Source organism: Aethalodelphis obliquidens, unplaced genomic scaffold (assembly GCF_003676395.1).
Source record: "Aethalodelphis obliquidens isolate GAN/ISIS:26980383/991018 unplaced genomic scaffold, ASM367639v1 scaffold21, whole genome shotgun sequence".
Lineage (NCBI taxonomy): Eukaryota > Metazoa > Chordata > Mammalia > Artiodactyla > Delphinidae > Aethalodelphis > Aethalodelphis obliquidens.
In genome coordinates this window covers 11,252,569-11,277,710 of record NW_020837965.1, presented here as the reverse complement: position 1 = coordinate 11,277,710, position 25,142 = coordinate 11,252,569, and the positions used below count along the sequence as shown (strand labels likewise).

General features: G+C 36.7%; 1 long non-coding RNA gene across 1 annotated transcript in view; it reads right to left on the bottom strand.

Annotated features, from left to right (window-relative positions):
- The window catches only part of LOC113627763 (uncharacterized), a 17,610-nt gene extending 9,969 nt beyond the window's left edge, over positions 1-7,641 (bottom strand). The window contains exons 1-3 of the long non-coding RNA XR_003435721.1: positions 7,631-7,641; positions 6,626-6,629; positions 5,646-5,652 (exon numbers count right to left, since the gene is read on the bottom strand). This is a non-coding gene — a long non-coding RNA (uncharacterized LOC113627763). The remainder of the gene's footprint in view (positions 1-5,645; positions 5,653-6,625; positions 6,630-7,630) is intronic.
- Positions 7,642-25,142: the final 17,501 nt, after the last annotated feature.

Genomic DNA, 25,142 nt, shown 5'->3' with positions numbered 1-25,142 from the left:
ACCGTATGCTAACACAGTTATATGGAATCTAAAAAAAAAAAAAAAAAATTGTTCTGAAGAACCTAGGGGCAGGACAGGAATAAAGATGTAGACATAGAGAACATACTTGAGGACACGGGGAGAGGGAAGGGTAAGCTGGAATGAAGTGAGAGAGTGGCATGGGCATATATACACTACCAACTGTAAAATACATAGCTAGTGGGAAGCAGCCACACAGCACAGGGAGATCAGCTTGGTGCCCTGTGACCACCTAAATGGGTGGGATAGGGAGGGTGCGAGGGAGATGCAAGAGAGAGGGGATATGGGGATATATGTATATGTATAGCTGATTCACTTTGTTATAATGCAGAAACTAACATACTATTGTAAAGCAATTATATTCCAATAGAGATGTTAAAAAAATAATACTCATTTCTCACCAAACACTTGGTGGAGTGGATGTATTTTACGGCTACACGAGACACTCTATTCTGCTAAAACTTTGCAAGGTTAGCAGTGGCTGCCCATGTGAGAAAATATAGACAGGATATGTGTTATACCTATTCCAAATTCCAATTTCATGAAGTCAACTTTGTTGAACTTGAATAACTTATTATATGGTTAGAGAAAGACATTCAACTCCCAAACTGATGTCCTAGGTTCTAAAACAACCAGTTCCTACTTACCAGTTTTTAGGCTATTATTTTGACCCGTTTCTTGGCTTCTACATCTGGATCCAGGGACATGGGTTCACTGGTAGTCCTCACTGGAGACCCCAGGTCCTCCCTCCAGCTCCTGATCTCTTAGGATATGGGTCCCTCAATACACATTTCATGGAATCACATTGCCCCAGGCACTGGACTTTCTTCTTCATGCATCATACTTCTTAACTAATATCATGGAAACTTACACCATCAAAATATATACACTACATCTATCCTTCCTGAAAGAAGATGAAATGAAAGGAAGAGGGCTCTGGTAATAGACCAGTTGGAGAATGAATTGAAGGGTAGAGGAGAGGAGAAAAGTGAAAAGAGGCAACGAAAGGCAAACCAGAGTGGTTGAAACCTACGAGGAAGAAGAGAGCTGAGCAAAGAAAATGACACACCAAAAAGTTGCAAAATTTGGGTCCCGTACTGTAGAGAGGTGTGCCCTGGACATGGCCTTCTGGAAAGGTATATGGTATAGAGGGTTATTTAGAGTCTTTAAACAGAATAGCAATCATTTAGACTTGTTGGAAGATAGTTGTCTAAAAGAGTGTTTCTAATATATTATCATTTGTTGAGAATCACTAAAAGAGGTTATATATTTATTTTTAAATTTTTTTTTAAATTTATTATTATTATTTTTTGCGGTACGTGGGCCTCTCACAGTTGTTGCCTCTCCCATTGTGAAGCATAGGCTCTGGACGCGCTGGCTCAGCGGCCATGGCTCACGGGCCCAGCTGCTCCGCTGCATGTGGGATCTTCCCGGACCGGAGCACGAACCCGTGTCCACTGCATCAGCAGGTTATATATTTAAAACTCAGATTCATGGTCCCCATTCTGATTCAGTGACTTTGGAGAAGGCCCAAGAATCTCCAGGTTTAATAAACTCCCCAGGTGGTTCATAGTTCATATATAAACTGACAGAGGATGAAACTTTAAGAAACACTAGACTGAAAGGGCAGCCCCTTGAGGGCTTTAGTCCAGAAAAGACAGTAAGAACTGCAACAGATCAGATTTTGTTCTCTTGCTAACACTAGGCAGTGAGCTCACTGACTTGGAACTGTTCCAAAATTTGTCATTGAAGCCTAGTAGTCCACATGGTGTAAATAAGATAAAGAACCCAGCTAATGGTCCAACCGGTACCTGGGCAATGCATAAGTGAAATGTTGCTGCATTGTGGATTAATAACATGCTAACATACATGTAAAATTACCCAGGTGATTAGCCTGAAAATAGATGCCACTAGATATGATCATATCCTCTGTCAAGGTGAGCAAACTATTTCCCCCTTTCTTTCCAGACTTTTCTAGTAATGTCCTGGTACTGTCAGGCTACCATTACATTTACCCTCATTGAAAGACAAACCCATTTAGAATAAAATTGTACTGTTCTCTGCTGACTATGCCATATCCAGTACATGTCTTTAATTTATCTGCCTGCCTATCTTTTCATATGGTTTTTATCAAATGTGATAACTAGTCACTCACAGATGACTCAAAGAAAATCTAAAGATATACAGATATAGATATGCACATATACATATACAAAGAATATTTTATGTATATATATTTATGTCTGTGTGTATATATATATATATATACAGAGAGAGATTTAAATAATATATACATGTATATCATTATTTACGCATTTTATGTAAAATCATAAAAGTGATATAATTTTTAAGAAAAAAATTGTACAATATGCCAGAGCACTATAAAAGATATTCACAAAATAGAATTACAAGGGAGAAAATGAGTTTGAACCCTTATTTTTTAAAAAACCTGTTTGTAGTGCTATTTCCCAAAAGTCGAGGGGTCATACTGTAAAAAGAAATAACATCACCATGGAAACATTGTCAAATATAAGGGCAGAGTATGTATCTCCAAAATGTCTTCAAAAGAAAAAGTCAAAGAAGGTATTGCCAAAGAAAATAGAAAGCAAGTAAAATTTTATTCTTAATCAATTTTTAATAGAAAATTAATATAAAATGTTATTTAAATCAAGTTAACACTGATTTTAATTAATGAGTATGTTTTCTGCTGTTTTCTTTTTATACTCTCAAGAAACAAAAAGTGATCCTGATAATTCTGAATCTGATTAGAATACCTGGAAAGAAATATTAATAAGAGTCATCATTATAAACACCCAGTCATTTCATCAGCAAACATAAAGGCAAGGTCACCTGCTGGCCTGCTCCTACACAACTTTGAGGGCTTTTTTGGGTGTTAATGATAGCTGCCAAAGAAGTTTTGCAGTGAGTAAGGTTAACAAATCACCCCACAACCTTGCTTCCAAGTTATAGTGTAAGCACATCCCAGACCAAATTCTGCCATGAATACAGATATTTATTTATTATACATGCATTGAAAAGTAAGTAGAGAAAAACAACTTGCATGACCCATCATGTACTCTCAAGGCCCTTTTTGCCTTGGATGGAGGTTCACTCAACTTAAACACCAAGATTCCAGATTCAAGACTATTCCACATGTTGGCATTAGGCAACCAGATTCCTATGGAGTTAATAGCTGGAAGCAGGACAGTCTGGGAATTTAGCCTTGAGCATTGTCTCCCTATGGGTTAAGGAGTAAGACCTCACTCAATTCTTATAATGATATTTTCATGCAAATGTGAGAAAAGTCTTTAAAATATATTTAGTCAGTCTCCATATCTTGAATAACTTTAATTTCTTCAATGACAGCCCATTTCTAACATTTATCAGGCTGATTAGCAAACAATTAAATCAATGAATGAAAATATTTTTTCTGATATTCATCATGTATATGGATGAAGGATGAATTTACAGCCCTGTGGCTTGCATATAGTCTTTTTCATATCAGGTTTGCTGTCCCCCCAACACGGATTCTGGGTTAGGATATTAGCCCCCAGAGTTATTTTTTAACATATTGTCATGTGTATATTATCTCAGTATCATGAATGACATATTTTACAGCACATTACAGATATCATAATGATAGCTTTGCATACAGATCAACAAGTTGCTATATCAGCAATGGGATATGAAAGATGCTAGGAAGACATTGTAGCAAGTTGCTCCCCAAGCTGTTGCTGAAATTCTCTCTAGGGCACATTAGCTAGTCCAGGAGAACTGAATACAGAAGACGGAAGGCTACGGCTAAAAGTGAGCACTCAGAAGCCTGAGGAGTTTGTTGGATCATGGGATGATGGATTCCAAATGTGATGGGAGATACCATGGTGGTTTCCACCTTCTCCTCCCTCCATCTCTCACACTTCCTATTCTGGAAGACATTTGTCTTCTGAAATTTGGTTGGAGCTGTGAGGAAGGTGAGAGTGGATGGAAACCATATTTATCAGATAAGTGGGTTAAGAGATTGAAAGCATGAGGGGTAAGAAGACGTAGTAGAAATGAAGAAGGATGCCCAGATTTTACGTTGTGTAACCGTGTAGGTGAAGGTGCCATTCATCCTTAGAGGCAGAATGCAAAAGGACAGCGTTGAGCAAAATGTTGTTTCTCACATGTCAATTTTGTGGCTCAGGAAAGTCATGACAGCAGTCGATGTTGCTTTTCCAGCCATCTTCTAAATCAGAGTAATCTCTCCTCTTTGATTTTATGACCTTAAATTGTCTTCTGAGGGAGTTATTGGAAAAGCAGGCAAAACTGTTGGAATCATGACCAGGTATGGGCAAGATTATATATATATATAATTATTATTATTATTTTTATTTTTTGCGGTACGTGGGCCTCTCACTGTTGTGGCTCTCCCGTTGCGGAGCACAGGCTCCGGACGCGCAGGCTCAGCGACCACGGCTCACGGCCTCAGCCGCTCCGCGGCATGTGGGATCTTCCCAGACCGGGGCACGAACCCATGTCCTCTGCATCGGCAGGCGGACTCTCAACCACTGTGCCACCAGGGAAGCCCAAGATTATATATTTTTTAATGTCTTTATTTCCAGAAAGCCTCTGCTACAAATTACTTGTAAAAACATTAGGTAATTTTCTGCCTAGAAGTATCATAGTATCAGAAGACAGACATCTCTGGTTTTAAGTTTGAACACTGGCCTTTGTTAATCATGGTGACCTTGAGCAAGTAACTTAAGGTCTGTGAATCATAGGTTTCTAATCTGTAAAATTAGAATGCTACTCTACCCTTTATCTTTTCTTTATAGGTCAATGTATTAATGAAGTTGAAAAATGAGAAGTGTTTGTGAACTGTAATTTATGTTATAAATGCTATTCTTATTTTCATAATTATCATTGTTATAGCAAGATATTTATTTCTTCTATCTTAAATACATAACTATTTCTAGGATCAAATATTTAATGGTGTTTGATTGTTTACTACAATTATATTAATATGCATCATCTGTAGTCTATAGGTAATTTATTGCTTTTGGAGGTCAATAGGCCAATTGAGGGGTGTGTGTGTGTGTGTGTGTGTGTGTATTCTAGAATATTTTGAAATATAAAAAGATATTCTGAATTTAGTGCTTTGTGATTGAATTGGTCAATATAGGCAACATATTGAATGCAGTATTTCCAACTCAAATAAAAAATGAAACAATTACCCAATGGAGGATACCTTGTCCAAATGTAAGATAGTTGTTCCAAAGATAGCTTTTACTAAAGTAATATCATTGGTGTCTGTGTGTGGTCATAAAGAATAATTTTATCTGCTGTTCAGTATCTTAAAACCACTATTTACTTGTTTAAATTTTTGTAATTATTTCCTGGAAAAAAATTAAAAAGTATCGATAGTAAATGTTTTTCTTATATAGCAATGCTAGTATAAAAATTCACTACGTTGGGTTAATTCCCCCAAATTTAAATCAGCAATTCCTGCATCTGAGCAGGATATATCAGCTCAAGACTTCCTGATGTTCCTCTTTCCCTATATCTTTCAGCTTCTTTTCCCTGCACTACCTTTCCTGTTCTGTAGTTAGTTGAAAACAAAGGTTAGTTTAGAAATGCCAGCTTCATACTATTTATCTACATAGAGTGAAACACACTTGTACAAACAATAGCGACCTTCTCCTTGTGCAATATAGAATGTGGTCAATCATTTGGCAATTCAATTTTGGTGCACTGTGAACTATTTATTGGTTAAGTTCAGTACTTTGGGTGGCAAAAGCTTGGAGAGGATTTTTTTTTTCCATTTTACAGGAAACTATAAGTTTGCAGGACCTAATATTTATTTCACAGTCAAACTTGTACTATTGTATTGATAAATATTTAATGGTATTGAGCTCATTGGTTATGCCTTGTACATTTCATTTAAATGTTTTATTACTCTAAAAGTGTAGTGTGGTCCATTGAGGAAGGAAAAGAAGGGTGAAAATTTTTCCAACCTGAGATGAGAGAGAACTCAATTTCAATTTGGAGCAAAGAGAGGAAGAGGAAAAACAATCAACCATATATTTTTTTGAGGTCCAGACAGATTATTCTTGAACAAAGTTTCCATTCAGAAAAAAAACATCTGGAAAACTCTATGAAAAATTTCAGAATTGTTTAAGCTGAAAGGCTCTTACAATGCCACAGATTCAAGATTATTTTGAGAGAGAAAAATAGACGATGATGTAAATTCTGACGTTTCTACAGACGACATTCCCTTAGTTTATTCAGTGGGAGACGGGTGGGGACAGGCGGGAAAAGGGACATCAAATGAGAACAATTTCTGTAATAGTGAAAGTGGGTATTTGGGTAAATGAATAAAATGAAAGAGCAATCTCTGAATAAAAAAGGACTCTCATTGCATTTATAAATGAGATTGAGCTTATGAAGAAAAAAATACATCCCACAGTAAAATAAAAACAGCTTTTGTTTTTGCAGCTGGTAGCTGCAAAAGTTCAATACAGTAATTTTCACATTTTTCATGATGAGGACTCCTTTTATATGCCCAAGAGTTTTTAGAGATCCACAATATAGTTAATGTACTGTCAATGTTTGTGAAATGACTAAAAACTATTCTAAATTACTGACACATTAAAACATTTTTAAAAAGTCACAGTAGTATAAGCAAGCAAACAAAATGGGGGTACGTATTTACAAAACCAGATTAAAGAGACATGCCAGACAGTTGATCAGAATGCCAGTCTACAAAGGGCACTAAAATACGACTGAAATAAAAATCGTGTGCCAGTTAACTCAGGTTAAATTTGACTTGTTAAATTCTCATTGAATTGTAAATTGTTTCTACTTCTCTATTTGCAGTAGATAAAAGCCTCAGGTAGAAATTTTATAACTCTCTTCAAGGGCTCCTAGCCCCACTTGTATTAAATAGATAGCAAATAATTTTTTAAAATATCCTCTTGAAAAGGCATTAAATTCTAGGCTCCCCAAGGATATACATTTCTCCAAACAGCAGAACATATATTCATCAAATATGGTATTATTTTTTCAAACTACAGTACATTGTATGCATATGGATTCAAAGATCCTTTGCATTAATCCTTTGCCCACTTCTGATGGGCCCGCTGCAATCCACAGATCAGGAATACCTGAATTCCCCAATAGACTCTTGGGGTCAGAATGTCCCATAAGGATTCTACCACTCATCTTGGTCTTGATGTCAAAACTTTTCTTGATCCCATTTGTCATGAGACCTAGTTATGCCCTAGTATTTAGCCTCAGATTCTCAATGACACAGTATTGACATCCTGCAATAAATCACTCCTTTCCTGGGTTAGCTTAAGTGGGCCTAGACCCTGATTACAAGGAGCCCTAACAAGGTAAACCTCTTTGGTCCTTCACACATAGAGCTATTCACCTAGCAGACTGTAACAACAGTCCTGTGCTAAAGCCCCATCATATAGTGTACAAAGTTTAGTTCCCCAGTTGGATTTTGCTATCAAATTCCCTCCAGGGTTCATGGGCCGCTTTTCTTTCCTTCACTTGCTTGTCTTTAATCCCAATTCAGTTTTGATCTAAATTGGATTTATTGTCTCTCCTCCAAATCATGTGGATTCACTTTTCCCCTTTATGGGTTTGTGAAAGCAAAAGTAAGTGTCTTAATATGTTGTCACTTAAGAGTAGATATATTACTTTAAATACAAATGACACATTTAACTGGACAATCACACACATCAGAAAAGTTCCTCTGGACGCGCAGGCTCAGTGGCCATGGCCTAGCCACTCCGCAGCATGTGGGATCTTCCCGGACCGGGGCACGAACCTGCGTCCCCTGCATCGACAGGCGGACTCTCAACCATTGCGCCACCAGGAAAGCCCGAGCTTCCTCTTTTTGTTATTACCACATAGGCATGGATGGTTGAGCTGCTAGATGCTGATACTGAGCACATAAATGCAGCCAAAATAGTGAATTCACAGGATGATATGAAGATGGTGAAATGATACACATAGCATTAGTCCGTGGCCCTTCCAAATGCTGTAGCTATATTTTATAGTTCCTGGACCATAGCAAGGTTGTCGCTCAAAATGTTATTTGGTCACATTTTCATAGGGAAGTCCAAACATGTCTTTTTTTTTTTTTTCAATCACCAGAAATCAGATTTAGGAAGACCTAACAATTCAAAATGTATATATATCAAAATTCCTGTAACAAAACTGAGAGTACAAAAGGGAGGACAAGAGGACAAATCCACAACCATAGGTGGAGATTTTAACACTCTCTGAGTAATTGAGACCAGACAGACAAAAGCACATATATAGAGGTAAAAATTATATATTTGAATTTGAATAACACTGCCAAACAACTTGAAATGTTTGATACTTATAAAATATTTAATCCAACAACTGCAGAGCACATATCCTTTTCACATTGTACAAGGAATGTTGATCAAGATAGATTATATGCTCCTGCATAAAAAAAAAATCTCAATACACTTCAAAAGACTAAAATTTTACACTGCACTCTCCTATCACAGAAAAATTAAGTTAGAAATCTATATACAATAGAGACAGAGAAGTAAAAAAAAATTGGAAATTAAACAACCACTTATAAATAGTCCATATTCAAAGAATAAATCATAAGTAATCATATATGATAATGAATTATAATTCAAATATAGTGTATCACAATTTGTTAATGCATATAAAGGCATAAACAAGTATATATCCAGTCAGCTGCCTGTTTTTGTAAATAAAGTTTTATTGGAGACCAGCCACAATATTCATGTATATATTGTCTATAGCTGTTTTTGGACCTCAACAGAAGAGTTGAGTAGTGGTGACAGAGACTGTATGGCTTACAAACCTAAAATACTTCCTGTCTGAATCTTTACAGAAAAAGTTTATTGACCCTTAAAATAATGCAATAGTTAAAGATAAATAGGTTTTACTTTCTGAGCCTCAGTTTTCTCATCTGTAAATGAGAGTATTAAAAGTATAGACCTTAAAGGGATGTTATAAGAATTCAGTGACATAATGTAAATAAAGTGCTTAGCAGATTACCATTCTATTAATCTTAGATATTATTATCAACAAAAAGGATAAGTAGGTTTTAAAAGATTTAAGAAAGAAGATTTGTAAAAATTAACAATCAAGTTTTCTTCCTTAAGAAAGTAGAAAAGAAAGAAAATTAAATCTGAAATAAGTAGAAAGAAAGAAATAAAAATAAACTAGATCAATGAAGTAGAAAAATTAAATTAACAAAGTTACATTGCTTCTGAAAGGCTAATAATATTAATAACTCAGCTAGATATAATAATAATATATTATATACAACAAAATATATACTATATGTTTTATATTTACATAACTGTAGATATAAAATATGTTTTATATAATATAGAAAATAATATACAATAATGTAATGTATTATATGCAAATACATTTAAAGTAATAATATTATTATAATACACAATAACAATATAGTATAATAATAGCGATATAACCATAAACTCATGGCCAAGAAATAGAGAAAACACAAACTACAAATATCAGGAATGAATTAAAGCATGACATAGATAATAAGCTAACATTATAAATAGTTTTATGCTAATAATTTCCACGATTTAGATGAAGCAGAAAAATTTATTTTAAAACAGAACCTACCAAAACTGATAAAAGGTGAAAAGCATATCTAGAAGTCTAATATTTATTAAGAATATGAATTTGTTATCATAAACGGTCTTAACAAAAAAAGTCAGGCAAATATGGCTTCATTCACATATGGTGAATCCTATTAAACATTTTAAAAAGAAACAACATATAAAAGTTAAACACACTCTTTCAGAAAATAGAGAGGGATGGTTTGTTAGCTTTCTTAATGAGGCCAGAGCAACTCATATCAAATATTTAAAACATATTAAAATAAAAAATTATAGACCAATATTTCCTCATAAACATAGACATAGAAACATTAAAAAAATATTAGCAAATCAAATACAGCAACATAAAAGATAATAGATTATAACCAAGTAGAGTTTCCTCCCCTTAAAATACTAATAAAATAGAACTATCTTATGAACCAGCAATCCCACTACTGGGCATATACCTTGAGTAAACCATAATTCAGAAAGAGTCATGTAGGGCTTCCCTGGTGGTGCAGTGGTTGAGAGTGTGCCTGCCGATGCAGGGGACACGGGTTCGTGCCCCAGTCCGGGAAGATCCCACATGCCGCGGAGTGGCTGGGCCCGTGAGCTATGGCTGCTGAGCCTGCACGTCCGGAGCCTGTGCTCCGCAACGGGAGAGGTCACAACAGTGAGAGGCCCGCGTACTGCAAATAAAAAACAACAAAAGAGTCATGTACCACAATGTTCATTGAAGCTCTGTTTATAATAACCAGGACACGGAAGCAACCTAAGTGTCCATTGACAGATGAATGGATAAAGAAGATGTGGCACATATATACAATGGAATATTACTTAGCCATAAAAAGAAAAGACATTGAGTTATTTGTAGTGAGGTGGATGGACCTAGAGTCTGTCATACAGAGTGAAGTCAGAAAGAGAAAAACAAATACCGTATGCTAACACAGTTATATGGAATCTAAAAAAAAAAAAAAAAAATTGTTCTGAAGAACCTAGGGGCAGGACAGGAATAAAGCTGCAAGCATAGAGAATGGATTTGAGGACACGGGGAGGGGGAAGGGTAAGCTGGGACAAAGTGAGAGAGTGACACTGACATATATACACTACAAAATGTAAAGTAGATAGCTAGTGGGAAGCAGCCACATAGCACAGGGAAATCAGCTCAGTGCATTGTGACCACCTAGACGGGTGAGATAGGGAGGTGGGAGGGAGACCCAAGAGGGAGGGGATATGGAGATATATGTATATGTGTAGCTGATTCACTTTGTTATACAGCAGAAACTAACACAACATTTGTAAAGCAATTGTACTCCAATAAAGATGTTTAAAAAAAAATCAATCAGTCAATGTTCAAATTAATAGAACAAGAAAAAAATCACAGATTTAAGAAACACATTTGACAAAATCCAGCAGCCATTCTCCATAAAAATTATTGGCAACATAGGAAGGGAAGAAATTTTCCGAAATAAAAAATGAATATCTAAAAAAAATTCACATCATATTAATGATATACTAAACTTTGACCCCCTATGTTGGAAAACAAAGCAAAACTGTTTATGTCACTATATTTATTCAACGTTAGAATGGCATTCCTAGACATTGCAGTAAGGCAAGAAAAGAAATAAAATGCATTCAGATTGGAAAGGGGAAAATCAAAGAGTTTTTACTTTAAAAGAGCAAACTTGTTGAAAGATTAAACCTTAAGACTTTCCAGAAAAGAAAAATTGGAAATAATAGATAAATTTAGCACAATAGAGTAGTATATTATCACCAGTCAAATTCATATTTATTTCCATATACTAGCCAGAAACAATTAGAAAAATAAATAAAACATTCACATCATCAGAAACATAAAATGCCTGGGAATACATTCATCAAAACATGCTTAACTTCTATTTTGAATATTATACAACGTTGCATAGAGAAATTTTAAAAATTACGGAAAAACACGTTCTGATTTTATATTAGAAAAGTTAATATTGTTTAGACATTAATTCTTCCCAGACTGATTTACAGATTCAATATAACCCAGACAAAATTTCCAAAAAAGTAATTTTGTAGAAATTGAGAAGAGGATTCTCAATTCAGATGATAATGCTCCTTGAGGAAGTTTGGGAATGTGTGTGTATGTAGTGGGTGAAGGGGTTTATTTCTTAATGATGGGAGAGGAGCAAAAGGTAGTTTAATGGCTAGAGGACAGGGCTGTAATGAGAAAGATATTTCTACAAAATGAAGACACCCCTTATCTCTTTGAGAAATACAGCTGTAGGTGATTTAAATATAGAGCCATAAACTGTGATATCTAGAAAAGATTCAAATTAAGACCAAAGTTTTCATTTTATGTAGAAAATTAAATCTAAAATGTTAATTTTGTTTGAAGTTATCAATAGTTTTTTTTGTTTTTTTTGTTTTGTTTTGTTTTTTTTGCGGTACGCAGGTCTCTCACTGCTGTGGCCTCTCCCGTTGCGGAGCACAGACTCCAGACGTGCAGGCTCAGCGGCCATGGCTCACGGGCCCAGCCGCTCTGCGGCACGTGGGATCTTCCCAGACTGGGGCACGAACCCGTGTCCCCTGCATCGGCAGGCGGACTCTCAACCACTGCGCCACCAGGGAAGCCCTATCAGATAGTTTTTTGACAGACTCATTAAATTATTAAAGCTCAGATACATCAACTTCCAGTCCAGTACTCTTTCTGCTTTACCATCTCTCAGAACTCAGGTAAAATCAGAATTAAAAACAAAAAAATTGACTCTTCAAGTCAAATAGTTGCTCTTTGATGTTGACTTTAATCTTTTCAGGGAAAGCTGGGTTTTAAAGAAAGTGATAGAGTCATATAATGGAACACTACTAGCATTACAGCAAAACGATACTCCAAAATTTAGTGATTTGAAACATGTTAACAAACATTTTATTGCCTCTCATGTTCTGTGGTTTTAGTAGACTCAGTGGATAGCTTTATTGGCCTCTGGGATGCTTTAATGGCTGGATGTCTCTTCCTGCCACTTGCTTTCCAATGTTCCTCTTTTCCACACAGTCTCTCCATGTGGTTTCTCCATCAGGGTAGTCAAACTTTTATGTGATGGCTCAGATTGTTAGGAGATGTTTTTCTAGTGGTCTTAAAGATTATGCACATCTTGTGAGCAAAAGCACTGTTTCATTCTTCTGTTTATAAAGTACTAAGCAACTGAAACAGTGACTTGGTAAAATTACAAAAATGTTTAATGTTTCAATTTTCTTACTTGTAAATGTAAGGGTAATAAGAGTGCTTCCTTGCTAGAGTAATTGTAGCATTAATTGAGATAATATATGTAAAATTTCTAGCACTATATTGGGTACTGTATTTACATTATTATTGACAAATGTTCTAAAATTTTATATTGTGTCCTCACCTTTACCATTGTCCAGTTTTTGCTAAAATTGCATTTTGTTTTCTCTGGGACTCTATGCTACTTCACTTTCTGTGAAACAATCATAAAGCACAATCTATTGTTGATGCAAAATGAATTGAATTCCACTCTAGCTACTAAATTTAAACTTTGAGCATTTCCTATTTTTCATAAACAAAACGGTCTCATATCAACTCATTAACTAAAACGTTTCCTATATGGGTTGTGATGAATTTTCTTCAAGTTTTAAGAGATAAACATTTCTTCTGTTTTTTTGTATTATGTTTGTTAGAAATCATTGTTTTCTTTAACCCCTAACCTCGTTTTATGGAATCCTGGCCTATTTTTACATTATGATATTATAAACCAAAATTATAAAATAAAAGAAATTTAATACTCAATTAATAGAATAAAAATCAGATACAAATCTCTCTTTTTTTTTTTTTTTTTTTTGTCCATGCTACATGGCTTGTGAGATCTTAATTCCCTGACCAGGGATCGAACCCTGGCCCATGGCAGTGAAAGCACAGAGTCTTAACCACTGGACCGCCAAGGAATTCCCAGATCCAAATCTTTTAAGAGAAGCATTTCAGCTTTTTTCCTACTTTGGGTCTGTGGACATTGCCTTTGTGTAGGAATTAAGGGTAGTTTGGTGCAAACACCAACTATACAACTGTTCTGAGAAATGTTTAGAGCATAGTTGATTCACAATAAAGATGTGTTGAATACCTGATCAAACTGCCTGGTAGGACACGTCTTTCTCCTTCCATAGAACTATATATGTATCCCTCTCACTGAAGCTTCACCCTTAAAGAGAACAACCTTGCCATATAGAATATCCTCTCCATTATCTAATGGTCATGTGACCGATCACATGAATGCAACTGATTTAGCCCTAGAAATGGCACGTTGTCTCTTCTACTGCCATTCGTTGGTGAAACAATCCCAAGGCCCACCCATATTTCAGAGGAGAGAAAATAAGTTCCACCTCTTTGTGGAGGGGACTAATAAAGAATTTATAAAGATTTTCAAACCAATGTAGTCTGCCTTCTGGTCACAGACTATTTACATTCTTCTCATGAACAAACATACTCACTGAATTCCAATATCCTCAAAGTTTCACCTGATCAGGCTTGAAGACCAAGACCACATCATCTAAATCCAGTTCTGGTGAGGAAGAAACTACTCAGGAGAAGCTCCTCTCAATCAAAGGCCTCTGGACAGGAAGTAAAGGGAAAAATAATCCCCCTTGTCTCCTCTAACATAGAGTTACCACTGTAAATCAGGGACAGGAAAACTACTATAGAGTCTTTTATGCAAAAGGGAGGAAATGGATGGCACACTGCAGGTAAAGGTCCATAGCTATTCTAAAGTAAAGATAGACCTGTGCCAACAACCGGGGCCCAGTCTATACACCATGAATTGTTCTCCATGGCTCTTGTATCTGATCTCTGAGTCATGCTTCCTTTTTAATGAAAAATGGCATTAGTTTGCAATAATTAATTTTCCTAATAGAAGGTTGAGGGCTCAAAGGCCACTTTTTCATTTTAGTTCAAGTTAATATTGCTTGTACTGATACAGTTCTTAAAATACACACACACAGGGCTTCCCTGGTGGCGCAGTGGTTGACAGTCCGCCTGCCGATGCAGGGGACACGGGTTTGTGCCCTGGTCCGGGAAGATCCCACATGCCACGGAGCGACTGGGCCCGTGAGGCGTGGCCGCTGAGCCTGCGCGTCCGGAGCCTGTGCTCCACAATGGGGGAGGCCACAACAGTGAGAGGCCTGCGTACCGCAAAAAAAAAAAAAAAAATACACACACACAGCAAACCTTTGTGGCTTTCCTATAAATCTGACTGAGGTTCATCCCATTATTCCAAAGCCACACACAGAAATCTCTGCAATCAACGTCCCTTGCTACCTGAGCTGAGAGTTAGGGAGCTGTGATAAAATGCCCATAATATTCTTAGAAGCCCTTTTTTTCTACTAAATAGAGTCTACAAAATACTGACAAAATATTCTCAGGTTTTAACAAAGAGTGACATCCTTGACATCTTATGTACAGTTCCTTATGTCTGTATTGTACTGATAGCAGTCTGGATTTCATCTTTGTCCTGAGGCCGTTGTTTAATTTGAGAGTTTGCTATTACTGCTCAACAAACCACTCCACAATTTAGTGGCTTAAAACAATAATTTATCCTCCAAGGTTCTACTTGGGGATATCTTCTTTGAGGTGACTGTGGTCATTTGGGGCTGGTCCTAAAATTTTCCAAATGTCCAAGATGGCTTCTTCATTTATTTGTCTGGTGCATCAGCTAGTATGGAAGGAACACCTGCCCACTAGCTGGGCATCTAACTTGACATGTGGCATCTCCACCTGGCTAGCTTAGCTTTTCTTGCATTATGGCTGTCTCAGGTTAGTCAGAATTCTGAAACCTGAATAAATGATCCAAAAGAACCAGGTGGAAGCTGTAAACCTTCTTGCAAACTAGCCCCAGAAATAATACTGTGTCATCCTTGCCATGTTTGATTGGTCAAAAATAAGTTAGCGCATCACCAGCCCAGCCAAGAAGCAACAGGGCAGACTATGCAGGTGTATGAAGACTGAGAGGTGTGGTTCATGGGGAGGGGGAGAATTTTACAACTAGCTCCCACATTTATATAGCTAATAAGCGGCAGAACTAGAGTTTTAATCTTGATTTGATGGCTGCCAAAGTCTATACTTCTAACCAATATATTTTGCCCCTGTATTTCTTTTTCTTAAAGGTTATGTATGTCAAGAAATTTTTTCATCTATCTATCTTATTGCTTTTGGGGAAGTATCGTTGTTAGTTTTATGTATTAACTTGTTTAGGCTGTAATGCACAGTTATTTAAATGAACATTAATCTAGGGGTTGCTGTGAAGGTACTTAGTAGATGCAGTTAACATCTACAATCAGTTTACTTTAAAAAAAGATTCTCTTCACTAATGTGGGTGGGTGTTAGTCAATCAGTTGAAAGTTTCTGAAAATCAAAAACCTGAGGTTTCCTGGAGAAGAAGAAATTCTCCCTTAAGACTGCATCTGAGGAAATTCCCTGGCAGTCCAGTGGTTAGGACTCCATGCTTCCATTGCAGGGGACATGGGTTCAATCCCTGGTCATGGAACTAAGATCCACAAGCTGCCCAGTGTGGACAAAAATAAATGAGTAAATAAAAAAGGACTGCATCTGAGTTTCCAGCTTGCTGGTCTGCCCTACAGATTTGATATTTGCCAGCCTCCACAATTATATGAGCCAATTCCTTGAAATTAATCTTTTTATATGCATGTGCACATGCATAATAATTACATGTATATATAAGAATATATAATGTATATATGCATATTTTATTATATGAAATATGTATATGTGTGTATAATATGTATAATGTTATACATTGTTATATAATGTTATATGTGAACATATATACATATACACATTTGTATATATAAAGTATATATTCATATTATATAATAGCATATTATACTATTACATAAATGTAGATGTATATATGTAATATATGCATATGTATGTTTATATAAATATAACTTATTGTTTCTATTCTCTGGAGAGCCCTAAGTAATACAGGGGTATGTAGTTGGCCTGACTATTACAGGGATATGTACAAGGGAATGGCATTTAATTTGGGACCACATAAAAGTAGTTCACATTTGTGGGTTTAAACTGCCTCGTTTTGTAAATCTCACCATTTCAAAAGGCTCTATCTGTGTATGTAGCAAAGTAGCCTTTAAACTGCTTTTATGCACTGATGCCAAGTATCTTTAAAACTTAAAAAATAAAAGCAGATTCTGTACTATTCATATAAAAGACCATTAGAATATGGTGATATCTTTATAATACCAAAGCATCCACAATTCCATCGTATATCTAACAAGTAGAGCAAATAGAAATGAAACAAAACAAAAAGCATAATATGTATAATTTGCCATCAAAGAAAAGACACAGAACAACAGGATGCAGTCGTGACAATATCATATCATATCTGCCTAAAAGTGTTTTTGTTGGTTTGGGCAAATCTAGACAAAGCTTAACCTAATTAGAAAGTAGATTTGCATGGCTTTTTGGCAAAAGGCACTGAATGGGATGGAGGTACTGCTAGAGCTTTGGGGCTTTTGCATTAAGCTCCAGCTGCGCCCAGCAGACACTGTCCAAAAGATGACCTCCAAATAATTAACTGATTTCCATATGTTTGCTCAGGTCTACTCTTCTAATTCAAGTGTTGCCATCTTTTTCCAAGCCCACTGCTTCTTACTGTGCTGCAACAGTGCTTAGAGGAGACTCACAATTGGAAACCGTCAAATATTCTACAATTGAATGGTTTCAAAAAAACAGAAAACTACAACAGTTGGTCCTTTAAAATGGAGCCATTTTAAGTATGATACCATTAGCTTGATTTTAGGTTAGAGAACTCTCATTTGGTTTGGGTTTTTGGAAACAGGTAGTTTAAAGAATAAAATTGTTTGAAAAATGGTGTTTCATTAACAACTAAGGGAAAATAAATGAAGCTCTCTATTTCTCAAAATGAAACTTAGTATCCACCAACTTTTTACAGTAGAATACATTTTCTACTGACAGAGAGCATACTCAACGTTAATTTTGAACATCTTATTCAAAATTTCTTTAAATAAGAGAATACGATTAGGTTTTCAATCAGCCTTTATTGATTATGTGACTAGATAGATTTTAATAAAATATAACAGAGCTACTAAAACACAGGGTATGAAATGCTGTATCAAAGATGTTGTAAATCAGAGCTTTTACAACATGAAGGAGGTTAACTTCAATATGATTATTCTAAAATTTACGTACCACCCCTCTTCTATTTCATGCGGGGAACCCTTTTTCAACATCTATCTATAGTCAGTTTAAGAACTATGACCTCTTTCCTGTATGCCAGCAGTTGGCAAACTAAGGCCGTATTTTGTACATGAAATATTTTGGGGACACAGCCATGCCCATTTGCTTCTGTATTGTCTATGGCTACTTTCTGTTCTCCAACACAGAACAGAGTATTTGTGACAGAGATGGTATGGCCTGCAAGTCAGAAATATTTACTATCTGATCCTTTACAGATAAAGTTTACCAACTCCTGTTTATAATGAAAAAGTAATAAAAAGAGCACCACCTAACTGGATACATTTATTCATTCATTCTATGAACACTTTTTGAGTATTTACTGTGTTTCAAGACTGTGTTATTACAATCTGTCTACAAAGATGAACAAGACACCAAAACTGACTCTAAAGATCAAATGTTCCACAGAAAGAGAGTCATGAAATTAAACAACTGCAATGTAGTACAATGGATGCTATAAGAAGCAGGTTTGAATTTTACATTAGAGAAGAAGACAAAGCAACTAACTGTATAGGAGCAGGGAAATGATGATATTTGATCAGCATCTTAATGTAGAAACTTTCATTCACAAGTTTGGATGAGAATGATATTCAGACAAAAAGTAATGCATGTGTTAGTCCCTGGAAGAGTGAAACATTGTCTTATGTAGAAGGTTTATCAAGTGTAAGAGTTCGAGCTGTGACCCACAGGGAGTAACGATAAATAGAACTGCATGTGTGGACCAGGGCTCTATTCAATACTAAAGCATTTACTGAAGGGTTATGGGGAATCATTGGAACAGTTTAGAAAAAGAAGCTGCATGATTACATTTGCATAACATGATAACTCAGGCAAGCATTTAAGGATTAACAAGAGTGAAGAATAGATAGGAGTTATAAGAATATAAACTAAGGCAAGGTATTAGGTTTATGTTAGTAGGAAGTTATAGAAACCCAACTTGAATTGACCTAGGCAATATATATGTCTATATATACATCTATATCTATGTATCTATGTATCTATGTATCTAAAATCAGGCTTATTCATTTGGATGCCATCCACAGATCCAGATCTGTATTCCCCCAGCTCAATGTTCTCAATAAAGGAAAACTTCTGCTTCCCAATAGTTCTAACCAAATTAACCCAACTCTTTGCCAGATTTTGTTCTCATGCCATTCCTAAATAAACCACTATGCCCTGACTTAAAAGGAGACAGGAATTTTTACCCGTGCGTGATTTTGAAGTGACAAGCAGTAACATATATTAACTTTTTAAAGTTTTATCAAGGATTTATTTTAGTTCAGTTGAGCCTATATTGTCTGATTGTTACATGGTGCCAGGCAGTGAGTGGTTGGAAATGCAGTGTTGGAGAAGCTGCGTCTGTTTTTGAGGGTCTTTTCACCTAGTTAATGAGGGAAAAGTCAGTAGGTGAATAAAGGTATAAGCAAAGTCAGATTTCTGTAAGAACACGAGAGAGCCAAGTAGGGGAGGCAGGCATTTTCAGGAACACCGCCCAGGAGTAGAATTGTCTAAAATGAGAATTGAAAGGGAGTAGAATCTAGCCAGGGTAGGGAAAGAAGCAGGTTGCAAATAGACAAGAGGAAAATATACAAATCCTTGGCATGGAGGCCAACTTAAAGGGGAGGGTAGGCATGAGGAGAGATGGATTCCAAGGTGTAAAAGCCGAAACCAGACCATGAAGGTTAGAGACACTCTGATAAAAAACTTGAACTTTATTTTGAGGGAAATTTGGATCAACTGAATTTTTTTTTTTTTTTTTTTTTTTTTTTCGGTTCGCGGGCCTCTCACTGTTGTGGCCTCTCCCGTTGCGGAGCACAGGCTCCAGACGCGCAGGCTCAGCGGCCATGGTTCACGGACCAGCCGCTCCACGGCATGTGGAATCCTCCCGGACCGGGGCACGAACCCGTGTCCCCTGAATCGGCAGGCGGACTCTCAACCACTGCGCCACCAGGGAAGCTGAGGCTGAATAATTTAAAGTTGGTGGAGGATCATTATCAGATGTGCTCTTTAGGACAAACACTCAGCTATATTGAGATCATTTAGTGTCCTTTGGAATCTCATTTTAAGCGTACAGCAGGCAGGTAGAGAGCTTATTTCAACTCAAAGAATGGAGAGATTCAGAGCAGGCACAGTACAGTTGTTCTTCCACTCACGGCGTAACCACTCTGAACTTCAGCTTGTTTCCTCTGTGTAAAGGGAATAATAATATTTCCTACTTTATAGGATTGTCTGGGAAACAACTGAGATCATGTAATGCAAGAACTCTATAATAAAGCCGAACACATAGGAATTGCTCAATAAATTGACTCTATTTCTATCATCATTATTATTATGAGTAATTTTTCAACGTTTTTCAAGGCATTCTATTATTCTGTGATGTTCCATAGATCTTGAGATTGTGTGGCAGAGGGAGAGGGAGACCGAATGAGAAAGAGAGAAGAAGGAAGTGCAAGAATGGGAGAGAGATGCTTATCTGTCTCAGAGAATGGGGAGATTTCATTTCAATTGATAGGAAGACTTGTATAAATTCTATCATAAATAAACATTATGTTTACAGTTAGCAAAATGTATTAACCACTGGGGTGAAGTGAAGCAGCTGCTTAACAGAGCAGAGCCTCTCTGCAGGGGGAAAAGAAGACTTTAGTCAACCGAAACCGTAGGCCCCGGTGTTACTCAAAACACGTTTCAGGTAAAGATCATAATGTGTATTTTCACAGTATTAATTAAAAAAGCAAACTATTATCTGGAGGCAAATTAAAATGAAGAAGATGTTTGATTAAAACTTCCATGGACCAAACATTACCGGTAGGTAGTCTCATAGAATCCAAGTGGAAATCAGGGTCAAGAGTAAAGCAGGTCACACATGCCCACAGTGACACACAACTAAATTTGCATAGTTTTACAATTTTCACTAATGAGAGAATAGCCATTTGGTTTTATAAAGCAAATTATGGAAGTGTATTGATAATTCTAGTTGTTTCTCACTCCCTAAAGAATCTAGCAAATATTATTTTGGTATAATAAGACTTCTTCAAGAGACACAGGGCTTTAGTCAAAATGTCATGGAAATCTCTTCCTTTTCCAAACTTTTTTTCATTTCTGTTTGTGTCTGTGCCACAGCCATCATGTATGCTTTATGGTTAGATGAGGACTCTTCTCCTTTTAAATGTGATGCCCAAAGACCAATATAGACACGTGGCTGGCTTTGTCTTTAAAAAAGTAGAGCAGTGATATCTGCAGTGCTTTGAAACATATCACAAGCCCTCAAATATGCCGACCAAAACACCTGAAATTCCCCTATTTTGGTGGGTTACACAGCGACTATTCAAGAATTCTATTTTTTAAACTAAAATACAATTATCTCTAGAAGAAAAGGTAGTAATAAATGCCATAGGGCAACTGAATTGATTAGATCCCTTTCCTTTTTTGCAGAAAAGACTGAGGGTGGTGGTGGGCAAATAGACCAAAGGAGAAATTCAAATAGAGGAAAGGCCCAGAATAAGGAAACATAGTCTTTGGGAAAGAGGAACTGCTACTAAAGATGCCTGATAGGGCTCATCATAGAACAGACAACCCTATAGCTTGCTTCTTGCCTATGCCTGTTAAAGGATTTCATACAAGCAACTAGAGTGGAGACTTGGGAGGAAACTCTTAAATTCAGACATCCCAAAGGGACTCTCGGTCTGCTCATTAATGCCTGATTTACTTATTCTTTCTGATCTCTTGTCTTGCAAAAGAAGTTCATCTCTGCTTCTTTCATATTATTTCTGACCCCCCCTAAAGAAACTCTTAAATTATTATTAATGCCCTTAATATTTTTTGCTAACTCCCACATATTTCATCTAAGTTCCTCCTTGGCTTAATTCTTCTCTGTTTTTCCATGTCACTGTCAGCTCCCATTTTGATTGATGTTTTCTCCAGAGGTCACATCAGAATAGAAGTCAGAGGTGACCACCATCCTCACAAGGAATAATCTAACTCTGAATTCCTCACATTTCTAAACAAGTATACACATGGCCAAGTTCTCTGCAAACTTAAAATGATTCCCACCATCTTCTTGTTTTATGAAACATGCCACATATACAATTATAAATGAAGGAATAAGCAAAGAATCTAGGAATATTGCCTAGCTCCACTTGGTGATTTTCAGATGGTTAGAAAAAGAACAAAGCCTTCCGGTTTCTAGGGCACTTGTCTTAACTAATATACAGAACTGCATGAATACATAATGCAGATGAAAACTATAGGAAGAAGGGTCAATATGACTCTTTCTCTGCCTTCTGACACTTAGGCTGGGCAAAGATCCACCTGCACCACCATATGTACAGCAGAGAACTGAAAAGCTCTTCTCCTTGACCTCCTGGGATTCCTACATCAGATGGGATTGAGCTGAAGGCAACAGCTGGCTTGCAGATGCGCACGATTTACCCACATTTAAGTAGCCTGGGCAGAGGCAGAGACATCTTTGAATGTGTACCCAATTCCGTGTGGTCAATCAAAAGACTTCAGTCTATTTGGATGTCTCTGGGACCTATGTCTTCCCTTTGTTTACAGGCTGATGGAAACAGACTTAACTGTTTTGGGGGTAAAGTGAGCATTTGAGTCTGGGTCAGTATGTGGAGTCAAGTCAGATGGATAATGGATGGTGTGATGGTCCTGGAATGCAGGCTTAGACTGCCCACTTGCAAACACATACTTATGAAGGAGTAATCTCACTGAAAGAAAATGAGGCAAGATCTAGCTGACGTGGCTGGAAATTGCTATGAACTAAGAATTAGATAACATAGGAGGCAAAGTTACAGACCTCCCAATCACCAGAAAATGAGCAGGGTCTTTTTTAATATATGCATGTAACGTAGTCCATGTTGTCTTTTTGCCTTGGTAAAAGACAAAAGCGCACATAATGTTTATCTTTTCTGGAATCCTTTTGCCTGACCCAGACATAGACAGGATCAACAGACAGAAAGCTGAAATATAATATTAGAAGCAGCCCACTTTCAGTTTGTAGGTACTTTAAGTTACCAGAAAGTGATAGTTTTTATCTTTTCAATCTAATTACACTAAAATAGATTCAGAAGGGACTTGGTGCCTGAGGGAAGTGTAGTGCTGGATAGTGTTTTAGGCCAGGCTCCACCATCTATGTTTTATTCTGGTCTCGGGTCAGCCGTCTACCAGCTACACCGTCCCTAACATTGGCTAGGGATTTGATTAGCTCCTCAATTACTTAGTCAGACTGGCAGGCTGTTCCCTGGTGCTTAGGAAGGACGGTTCTGAGCTGCTCTCTAATTGTGAAACTAATTAGTTACAGAGCCCTCATGGGTGACTTATAATCCTCACTTTAATATTTTGTAGTTGAAAATAGAAATTCCGTAATAATATAAAAAGTTATTTTCATTCATTCTCTTAATTTCTATTAATGGCTTACTAAAATTGTTAATCCTAAACAGAGATTTAATTTCAAAATTTCAAAATGAATATATTAATTAAAAAAATTAAAAACATACATGTATTTCAAAACATCCAAAAGAACTATTATACAAAGAACCCACTTTTTGTACAGCAGGTTATAAAATTTGAGGCAAATACAAATGCTTGGTGAAAAGATGGCACAATAGCTAGAGCAAGAGCTATACTAAATAATCATGCATATCAAAGAGCCAAAATACATTGCATATATGTATTTACAATTTAACCTGATAATATTGCCTATGAGGCATCTTTCCACATCCCAGACTTAAAAAAAAAATTGTTTTTATCTATTTAGCTACCTGCAAGTCTTTGAAAGATTCACTAAAATAAATAAACTTCCTTTACTTTAACCTACATATCCCCCTTTTCTCGCATTGCCCTTGCCCACGTCTCAGGACATCCAAAGAATCTTGAAAACAACACAAACAGGAATGGAATTGCACAGCATGACGGGACCTTCCTTATGCATGGCTGGCTCCCACTTGAAAGAGGGGAAAGAATGCATAGCAATGTTAAGTCTACATGCACAGCTTCTGATTTGGCCCATGAATTATAGATGCACTTCTGAGGGGCCATTTCCCTTATGGGTTCTGATGCAAAAACAGTGGATAAATATCTAATGCACTTGACCCAATATGTTAATCAGGCGGTAAGGTAGATACCCATGGTCTCTCTATGCTAAGTTTAATTAATGGCATGTATAACTGTATAGTCCCTTTCTCGTCTCCTTAAACTCTACATAATGGGATACATTCTCCCACACGAGCCGGAAAGTTTGTGTTTTCTAGTCATGAAGTTTTGCTCTCTATTGTAAGGTCAGCACATTCATTTCCCAGCACCCCCAGTTCCCAACTGCTATTTAAGCTATTAGTTCATTGAGTTCATCTGTCATGGGTCTGCTTTAACATGCCTGCCAAAGGCTCTGAGAGCTGTTCTCGCTCTGCTATGTCTTTGTGCTAATGAATCACTTTGAACTAGTCAGATATAGCCTCACCATTGAATGTAATTCCTTATGTGAGTTCAGTGTAACAAAACCAGGCTGAACACTTGCACCTGCTCACTCAGCTATATCGTCTGTTCCTTTGTGAGGTGTCAAGGATATCTACAAGTCGGTGGAGGGGGAAGTCTTCTTGCTCTGTCAACATGATAAGATGTGGCACAAGACTTATGTGTAAAGTGCCAAGATATATCCACAAAATAAATAGGAAGAAATTACATATGTTTAAAGCTACTCAGAGTTCTCAGTAGATACAACTGAACCTGGCTTTTGAAATTAAATACTCTCTTTCGTGTGATTACAATTCTGATCATTATGATGATGATTCATTTAGCATTAGATTTCTCTAGAGTTCTCCATTTAAATGGGGATAACTCTCATCCAGATGAGATTTGTCATGGCCATTGGTATATCATTCAGGAACTTAAAAATAGTATTTCAGTTTATTTGTTTATTTATTGTACCTTAGTGTCCTGTTTCTGCATAATCAGGGAATCTATTGTCATTTAAAATCCGAAACAGGGAGTGGATATCCTCAGAAAAAGTGGTTTGTCTACCTCTTCAGACTCCATGGCAGGGAAGACCCACACGTCATACAGAAAACGTATCATGTGTAGCTGTAGACTATTCGGACTTTAACCTGATGACTGAAACCACAGCCAGGTGTTTGTCTAGCTTATCTGAGGGACACAGTATCTTTCCTTTTAAGAACTGAATCACAAAAATCTCAGTCATTTTAAATTAA